This window comes from Pithys albifrons, chromosome 4 (assembly GCF_047495875.1).
Source record: "Pithys albifrons albifrons isolate INPA30051 chromosome 4, PitAlb_v1, whole genome shotgun sequence".
Classification (NCBI taxonomy): domain Eukaryota; kingdom Metazoa; phylum Chordata; class Aves; order Passeriformes; family Thamnophilidae; genus Pithys; species Pithys albifrons.
In genome coordinates, this window is record NC_092461.1 from 40,062,994 (window position 1) to 40,073,305 (window position 10,312).

The window sequence follows — 10,312 nt, forward strand, 5'->3', positions numbered from 1 at the left end:
AAAAACTGTGTTATCCTTTAAATTTTCAACTCAGGTAGTTGCCTTTTTGGAAAAAGTGAGTGTCATGCTCAAGTGATCTGTAAAACTAAGAACAGCTCTTCCAGAGTCTAATTCAGTGACTTTTCAACCTCTTTAGAGTAGATAACTAAAATCCATTTACAGAAATCCCTGCACCCTGTTCAGGTCTTGAATACTTTGTAGAGAACTACACCACAAGCATCAGAGCCAAAGCTTTGCGGGCAGCAGGTGTCAGGCAGGGATTAAACACTATGGGAAAGACAGTCACTTAAATAAAACTCTTTTAGCAGACAGATACTGAACCCTCCAATCCTTTCTGCATTACTTTCTCAAAAGTGAAACTCCATCTATACCTGCTAACAGAGATAATACCAGCTGATGCTCCTGTGCATAAAATAAATATACAAGCCATACTAAGTCCCTGTCTGAAACAGCCTAATAGGTTTTAAAGATATAATTTGTTATATTAATGCTATAGTTCATATATTTGGTTTGGAGCTTTATTCCCACCATCAGGATGTTCTGATGAAAATATCAAGTTGAGTTCAGGGCAGCTGGTTCACAAAATCACACTGGGAAGTTAAGTATTTACAACAAAAAAGCAAATATTTAATACGACAGCAAAATGCCATGAAGCTCAGCTGAAGTCTGCAGACACTATAGCAAACTTTCAGACTATAATGGCAAAATATTGTTCATGAATGCAGCATCTTCAGTCCCATATTCACAGGAGTGTTGCAGATCTGCTTCATACCTTAAGTATTCACAGGCTCTTCAGACTGCAGAACCTCAGCTCAGTTTGGGGAACCTTCTTGCTGCCTTCCTGAGTGCTTTCAGCCAAATCCACTCAAAAGCTCAATGCCCTGTCATTTTAGAAATGTCACACAGACATATTTACCATTTTTCACTGGCTTCTTCCAAGCACAATCCCATGTTCTGTTACAGTCACACTTGGTAAAATGCCCACTTGTGTGTTTTGCTGCTGAACTATCACAAACTGTTATAATTTTTATTGACTGTGCAAAGTATTTAAAGTTCTGGGGGAGACAAGGTTATCTTCAAGAATCAGTTCTCCATCTCCTTAAAAGAATATTTGTTCTTTGAAATTAAGAGAAGAAAGATCTGGACTGTGAAATGATGTTTTATTGTCTTTGATGTTTATGCTACTTTTGTTATTGCTGAAAGTTTCAGAAAGTTTTCTTGCTGCATAACTGATGCCACAGATAAGAATCCCAGGCTTTCCTTCTGAAGCTGGGCAATTGTCCTCAATTCTCAACTTTGTGTTTTAGAAAACCTACTTCTGGCCAATAATCTGAGCATAAACTACTGATTCTACAATCAAAGGCCAAAATCCCTCAGCAAAAGGGCTTTTTTATGACTCTTTTTAGATTGGGAAGACTCATGCTGGCTGGACATGTAAATGCTGGTTCTCCAATAGCATGTGGAACAATGACCACTTTGGCCAATTTTAGTCACTTTATGAGAATCATGTCTTGATCATCTGTCCTGAATTGAAGCAGCACCTAACACAGAATGCTGTGCTGTTTTCACAGGGTTACCAGATTTAGATTTTAATTATCTCCAATCAATTCACTAACATCTCTGGTTTCTTCTCTGCTCTTCAGCATTTCAGTGTAGGAGTTTTAGTCAACTTACCAAGTGGTGTGACAAAGATGACTTTTTGCTATGCATTTTTATACTTAAGATCTATCTCTTAAAAGCATCTGACAGAAACAGATGATGTGAATCCCCGTGAGGGTCTCTGACAGGGTGATAAGGTAGGATGCTTTCCTGTATTTCACACAAAGACACTCACCTGAGAGCATTTCCTCCGGAGGCACTTGATGGGGAGACATATTACAGAGCAGGGAAAGAAGGTATAGAAGAAAAGAACACCTTTGTGGTACTATCTACACATATTACATAGATACATGCACATCTTCCCTACCAACTTCACAGAACTATCCATTAGACCCCTAGATTTCAGCAGCAGCAGGCAATGTTGCATAGAAGCTCTCCATATCAAAGACAAGGCTCTCCATGCCATGCAGGATGCAGAACAACCTCCCAGTAGCTTTCTGGGCAATTAAAATTGTAAGTTCAGTCAAGTTTGCAAATCTACAGTAAATTCCTTCCTTCCTTTGAGGTTTGATGCTTTTTAGACACAGCCCAGTACAGAGGCAGAACTAAGCTGAGACTCTTCCTGAGGCATCTCCCTCCATTCACCCATATTTGACCTTCTGCTGACTTGAGCCCTGGCAAGAGCTCTGGCAGTAACCCTGGGAAGGGGGAAGTCAAGGGGAAGAGGTCTCTCTCAATTCTAGAGCAGCAATGCTGTGTCAGCTGCAAGACTTTCTGACTCTGACCTTTACCCCTTAAAATGCCACTTCCAGGGGTGAAGTGTATTTTTAAAAAATTATTAGTCAAAAGATATCTGTATTGCTTGTAGCAAAGTCACTGCTAGCCTACCTATTTTTATTTAAAAATAAAATGGCACAATGCAGTCACAGTCATTGTCTTCTGTCCCATTTAGAGCAAAGATAAGCCTGCAGCAAAATTACTTGATACACAGCATGGTTCTTAACTTTCAGAGCTAAGAGCTCTGTTTCTAAATACTAATAAGGTGTCCCAAACCTTAGAAGACCTTCATCCATTTTCATTTGGGTTAAGCATTCTTTCCTTCCCTCAAAACTGCAGTCTCTGCCCTGAGTCCACTCCCCACATCACCTGAGAAATCACTGAGCCCTGAAGCCTCAAGTATACACATGACAGACACAGCAACACAGTATGAGTTAACAGAGGGTGTCTATGCTGTTACAATAATAAAGCCTAGAACTGCTACTGTGTTTAAATACAGATCAGCAGCAGAAATTAATTTTTCCTGAGTGTGACCTGTGCCTCAGCAATGTGGATGAGCTGTTGGCAGATGGGGATAACCTTACCCACAGCTGTAATTAGCATGATGGCTTTACCATTAAATGGGAATTTAGATTTGTTTGGAGATGGAGATAAAAAGCCTACTGGGATCTTGGTGGCTGTATTCATTACCTACAGAAACATCAGCATCTAGATTGGGGTTGGACACAGACAGGTACAGGCACCGCTGTGAAATTCAGGAACATGCTTCCTGGTCTGCATATGTGGGACTCGGGACATCCCAGGGACTGACACTAAGCCTGTCCCCTTCAGCATCACCAAACTCCTCCAGTTTCTAAATATCCAAAGCCAAACATTCCCTGGTTCTTCTTTCTCCCCACTGCAGCTCACAGTTAACATGATAGAGATGCAGAAAAATGAGGGCAATGAACTGTAACTCGACCACCCAGGTTTCTGCACTTCCTTTCACAATCAAAACCGGGATGTGCAAGGCTACATTACAATGCAACACAGCTCAGGGGTGGCAAAATGATAAAGCACCTGCAAAGGGCCATGTTTGTTATGTCCACAGTGCTGGGATGGGTTATGGGTCAGGCAAAGCAAGAGCAGCTGAACAACAGGATGAACGATCACTGCAGTCACCTGCTGGCTGTCCCTTACCTCAGCTAGCCCTGATGAGCTCTGTGTTAAGCATATTAGACTGGCATTAAACAGGTCAGGGTGCTCAGACATGCTGCTAAGCCCTCCAGCCCAGCCTTCCCACCTGCTGCCTTGCTGAAGTCCTCTGATGGAAGGAAACTGAACCTGTGATTTCCCCAGCAAAGACCTAAGATAAGCCAAATTTAAGCCAGTGGCTTTCCTGCAGCTTAACCCTGGTAGAAGGGAGCTCAGCACAGCTGGCTTATGGACCCAGCAAGCGCTGGCCATGCTGCAGAGTCCTCAAGAGAGCAAGCACCCAACTAACTCAGCCAGGCTCTCTCTGCTGCTCTGCAGGGGTGACGGCAATCAGTCCTCACAGCCCTTCAGCAAGGCCAGTGACCCTGCATTTGCATCTCACTGACAAAAAAAGAAGCAGAGAAATCACTTGCAAAGGTTGTCCAGCTGGCAGCAGTGCTAATGTCAGGAGTCAAGTTTCTGTGACCAGTTTAACCTGTTCCTCACCTGTGAATGTAGTGGGGAGCAAAGAGGTGCTGTGAAGGATACCACTGCCTCTCACTCTGCACCCTGTGGTCCCAGACTATGGCAAAGTGCTCAGCTCTACCTCTCACCGGAGAGTCACGTTTGACACCCTGACAACATACCAAAGCGCCCCTCCAAGGGAAGGGTATGGCCTGTTCCTAATGCATCTCAGCCTCTTGAGTGAGATAAAACAAATCCCTGCAAGGTCTCAGGGGAATAAGGCAGAAGCTCCACGCTCACAAAAGCTATCCAAGATCACATCAGATCTCTGCTACCCTTCCTCTTTACATCCACATTGCATATGCCCCTGTCTACCTTAGCAGAGCTTCTTTAGAAAGACCAAGACAAAGAAATTCATTCTGCATTTGGTGATAGCATCTTTCCTCCTGAAAATTACTGGCATCAATTTCCACAGCCCTTTCAAGTTGACCCACCGCAAGGAAGTTTGCTCTGATTGTTTCCCACAATTGCTCCAAAGCAGTGTATTTCCAAAGGCAGCACTACAGCTTCTCCCTACCCACTGCATGAAAAAGTAAATCCACTCTGGGGACACTTCCATTTTTCTGCAAAGCAATAAGCCAGCAAATGAATCTAATTGACACCCACACCCACACCCCCCCATGCCAATCATGCACATCAGGGCAGGAAAGAATTGCACAGCATTCCCCCAAAAGCAAATTTTGACCATTCTGTAGGGATAAAATGTCCCAAGGCTGGAATTGCTCTACAGCACCAAATAATTCCAGAAAGCACTTTCCTGGGATTGGCTTTTGAAGCCAGGTGACTATTAGGTATCTGCTTACAGGATCATGGCAGAGAGAATAGATATATATTCTGACAGTGGACATCTTAAATTTTTATGAATCATGCTCAGAATGGGGATTTACAAACTCTGCTAGGAATTTGACAAAACCCAAGAGGAAACCTTTCCATCTCCCTGCTGTATGCACATGTCAGGTGTTTGAGAAGTGAAGACAGCAAACTGGCTCACTGGAGCTGCTATAAAAAGCCAAAATTCTCCACAAAGTATTCCCAAGTGGGAAGTGATACACAGGGACATTTTGTGTCATATGCCATTTTCTTCCCTCCTCTTCTAAACATTTTTTAAGAGAAAAGACTATAAAATCTGAAGGAACAGGAACACAAACACACTCAGCCCGTGCACACCTCAACCCCAGCAGCCACCTGTGGCCACATTACCCACAAAGCCACCACAACCCAACCCTGAGTGGTTTTCATTTCAGCCACTCCATTGCTTTGACTCACAACCAGGTAAGCCCAGAAGCTGGAGCTGCCTTCCTAATGATCCCTTAAATCAGGTTGAAATCATCTGGGCTGGACCAGTCTCTGGACAGAGATGGGTCCCTGCAGAGCAGCTTTGCACAGTGAGCAAACTGCAGGGTGTCCAACCTCCACAGAGCTCCCTGGGGCAGAAATTTGCTGAGAAATTGGGGACAGGAGGCAGAGAAGGCTGGTTCATCCCTATGTCAATGTTTCAAAATGCTCATCTGCAAAATCAAAACTAGTTTGGAGGTAGGAGCCCAGTTCTGCAACATCTTTTTTTCCCCAAGCTAAGCCTGATTCCAGAGGTTAGCTACAGTCTTTACTAGACATAAATGGTGATTAAAAATCTCTTATTTGACAGATGACTTCCTTGAAGTACTTCAAAATTTTCTCTCATTCTTCCCTTCATGTGTAAGTAAAGTTGGATTGGCAGTTTGAAGTTTGCTATTAAATTAGGGACCATAATGTATGACAAAGAAAACTTTAAGCAGATAAAAACTGTAAGACAATATGAGGACAGAAGAAGGGACAAACAGTGCTCCAGCAGAGTTACCAGGCAGCTCAGATATGCCAGTGTAATGCCCCATGGGGGCACCTAATCCCAGATTAAAAATAACCCTATTCTAGAATGATGTCTCCTCTTTCAAGAATAATTACCCAGCTCTTCTGAGACACCAATTCCCTGCTCCAGAAAAATTAAACTTTATAGCAATTATGATTGGAAAGATTTATTTCAGAGATGCAAATATGACATTACAATTAAAAGGACTCCACAGTGTTAAAAAAAAAAAACAAACAACAAAAAACTTGCTGCATTTTTCCACACATATAACTCTCCTTCTAAAACTTTGCAAGACTTCTGACATCAGTCTTTTTTCTTGTGCACAGAGCAATCTTTCCAAATGTAATGGCTATATAAGCTTTGCAACTCTGAAAGCCTCTGTTCTCATGCATACCTTCAGGAGACACTGTTTCTTCTCTTAGAGCCAGTACAGCTCTACCAGAGTCCTCTCTGCTGGTTATTAAACACACCAGTGGCCATGGCTGTCCAGTGGCCCAGCTGTCCCTCCCAAACACAGGTCCCTGCCCAGACCTTTCTGAGGCCATATGAGTTGACAGGACCACAACATGCTCAGGAGTAGTTTGGGACACATTTCTCCCAATCTCTTCTTGTCCAGCATAGTAAAGGAAGGCTCTGTGAGTGGGAAGAGGAGGTGTGCAGTGAGGTACAGGCATGAGCCTTGGCTGACATACACAACACAGCTCTGTCATGGAGGAAGAACTCTTCCCAGTGAGTTGCTATGTGCTGGAATACCAACACAGAGCAAATCATGGCGTTAACAGGAGAGGCAGAGGAAATTGAGTGGAAAGATCTGCAAAAGCAGTGCTGGTCCAGCAGTCCTGGCATGGCAATGCAGCAGCAATGGCAATAAAATTCCTGTGAGTCCCCTCAGTTGTGTGGTACCATCTATTATTACTCTTTCTTCCCCGCAGCCCTACTAAGAGTCCAGAGGTATCCCAGTGTCAGGCTCCCTTCCTTGTATCATCTCACCAGTGCCGCTAATTGATTGTAGCACAGACTAATTGATCTCAGAAGGAGATATTTTTCTCATCCTGGCAACATTTCAGCGGCAGACCACATAGTGTTTAATCAAACTACGCTTATCATCTAAATATTTTAAGAAATCCACCTAAACTGTTCTCTACTCAAGCAAATGGAAATCTATTAGAAACATTAAAAATTCTTGGTTGAAGTCTAATAAGATTCTCACACTAGGAATAATTTCTTCCTCTCTCTTCCTCCCTTCTCCCACAAAATATTACCTGACTATGAGTCAAAGAAGGAAAAGCAAGAAGCCAAGCCAGGAGCTGCAGTCAGAAACTGAAGACCTTTGCACCAAGCTCATCCAGTCTCTGGAGATTCAGGCATGAAGAGAGCCAGGAGGGGAGAGGGTCTGTTTCAAAATACAAATGTATTTTTCTAAAAATCAAGACCTTCTGGGTAGCTGCTCTTCACTCTTAACCTAGGAGAATCAGACACAACAGCACTTCTCTGCAATAGATTAGTCTCATTTTTTAAATGCAAGGCTGCTCTCTGTAGGACTGGAGAAGCCCTACTTGCTGTTTGCAATCTATTAAAGCCCTGTCAGGCAGCAAATGGTGCTTTTCCAGTACCGGCACCACATCAATCCCACTGTCAGGGAGTTAAAAATCAGTTTAGGAAAAAAGTTACAGTTCTACATCATAAGAAAGCAGTAGCTAGATTTTTCCCTTGATAAGCAAAGCAGCTGTTCTACCCAACTCAGAGCCAGGACTATAAAATATTCCCTTACATGGGATGCTGATTTTTTTTCTAATTTCTGGCTACAGTTTTGTTCCATAATATATGCAGCTATTTATATGAATTACACTGGTTACAGAAAAGAAGAGCCCAGCATGTCAGAGTACTGGCATACCTGGTTCAGAGCAGAAACACAGAGACAGCCTAGACAAATTGCCAGCCAGGATCAATGCCGAGCAAGAGGTGCAAAGAATGCTGCAAAACTGTACTCCAGCAGTCTTCCACATATAAATCTCAAATGTATTTCTGAATCAAATGGCTACCATCAAACTTGCCAGGCAGGTGACAAGAGTACCAAGTCCAGGAGAGAAGATGTTCCATGTCAATTTTCTTGCTATGCTTTAAAAAGACATTTCAATTCACTCTGCCACCCTTCCAACCACAATTATAAAATAAATCTTATGTAAACAGCACTGGGCTAAACCACATTCCTTCTCCTGCTTCTAAGGTGTGTCAGACTCAGGTTCTCCAGGTTGCTCAGACACTCCAGTCACACACATTTACTCAGAGCTGAGTCACCTTTCCACATCTGGACTCCAGAGCTCCAGGAAAGTTGGTGGTTAACAGCAGACAAACAAACATGACCCAGCTGCACGTAGAAAGTAATAAAGTCCTATGACCCATCCCAAGGGCCATTACTCTGCTTCAAAAGCCAGAACTCTGCCAACCTGGAACTAACACTTAACCTGAGACATGCTGTCACATATGGCAATGCGCATGGAATCAGCAAGCTCCTTACACCTGATGAATGTTATTCTTATCAATATTTGCCAAAGGCTTAGTCTTATTATTTAGTTTCATAAGCAGCTATATGATATTCTGTAAGTAAAAGTTTAACCAAGTGTATTTTCTGAAGCCTCTTTATCCAGTAAGGAGAGTTCTGCCTGTTAATTATACAAAACTATGTTACTTCAATAGTGCTCACTAGCAAAGAACAGCCACTTAACAAAAGCAAAAAACCGAATCCACTATTTTTTCCTGATGTTGAGTGTTGCTGGAAGTCAGGACAGTAGCAAGAGAAGTGCTGACACCTACAGGCAAGACATTTATTTGTCTGTCTAGAACCCTCCATTGGTTTAGTCCTACTACATCACTCCCTGTGCCCTACAATGAAACATAGGGCTTCAGAGTATTACACCAACTTGATCGGATTTAATTTACAAATGATTGGAACAATACCTCATGCACTTTTTCAACACATTTTTTCATACAACCATTGAGCATACAATCCAGGCCAATTCATGCTGATTCTCTGAAGCTCAGACAGACGAAAAAATAAGTCATGAGAGTACTTTCCAATTCCATTTCTACTTCTTCTCAGTCTGCTCAGACCCTCGGCATTTCTCAATTCTGTGTCTAGCTTCTTCCCTTTTTTTTCACGTAGGGGGAGGCAGGGTGGGGGAGTAGGAATGGTCCCTGAAGACTTATAATAAAGAGGTGTGTTTCTATTTCTCCATTCTGCTAAGAGTGAACTCTAGGACATAACAGGTTGAACGGACGCTTCCCCTTTCTCCCAACACTTATTCTAAACTACTATTTCCTCCCCAGTTTAATATATTTAATATAATAAAGCTGCTGTAAACTAATGCCTCCATCACCCTACTCACACAGTGATACTTTGGATTCATTTCCATGCAGCTCTGCAAAACCAAGGACAAAAGGATCAGAACATGTGGAGTTCCCTGCGGCCCCACAGCCTATGCTGCTGAGGTGTTATGGGTTCACCTAGGTGGGCCTAAACTTGGGCTCTGAAGTCTGGACTAGGCCGAAGCTGTCAGCTGACTTGAGCTGGGCTGAGCTAACAGCTGACTTCTTCTAGCCAGTAATTTTGTATTCCATACCACATTATGACATCATCTCCAGGGAAGTAGGAACCAGTGTGGCAGTGGTTAAGGCAGTGGCTTCTCAGCCCTCCTCTTGGGAGGACGCACGATGCTGTCCCAGGGGGGATGGAGAGGACCAGGCCCACCACTGGCTCACAGGGTATCTCAGGAAAGTAAAATTTGTTGTTCGGGGTCTCTCCTTTCTGCTTGAATTTGTCTCCCTGGGGAATAAGTCTTTTCTTAAGTAATGTGTAGTTAAGACAGTAGAATCTGTGTGTTCGTTATGAAGTTGAGGTGGGGAAGTTGTTGTTGCAGACTTGTGTGAGTGTATATTTGTACTCTCTTCTAATTGTCTCTTTCTGTGAAAAATATATGTAGTTTTAGTATAAACTTGGTTTGAAGTGGTTTTTTCCTTTCCTCTCTCTTTTCCTCCCTTTCCCTGGTGTTAGGAGGGAGGCTTTTCTCTCTCTGCTTGGGGGGGGTTGGCAGTTGCTTATCTCAAACCAAGACATGAGGGCAGAGACTGAAGTTTGCACAGCTGAGCACATCATGCCACATCACTTAGCACTGTGTGTGCAGGATGGAACCCCAGCTGTGAACATCACTGCAGCTCCAGAAGTACTGCAGGTTTCATGCCCAGCCCAATTCCTACAGCCGGCCACATTCCAGATGATCTATTTCCAAAAGGCATCTTGTACCAAGCAGCTCCTTCCCAAGAAGCATTAAGAAGCTTGGTTTTGTTCCAGAGGACTGGGGGGGGGAACTAACATTATCCGTAAGTGCTGAACAA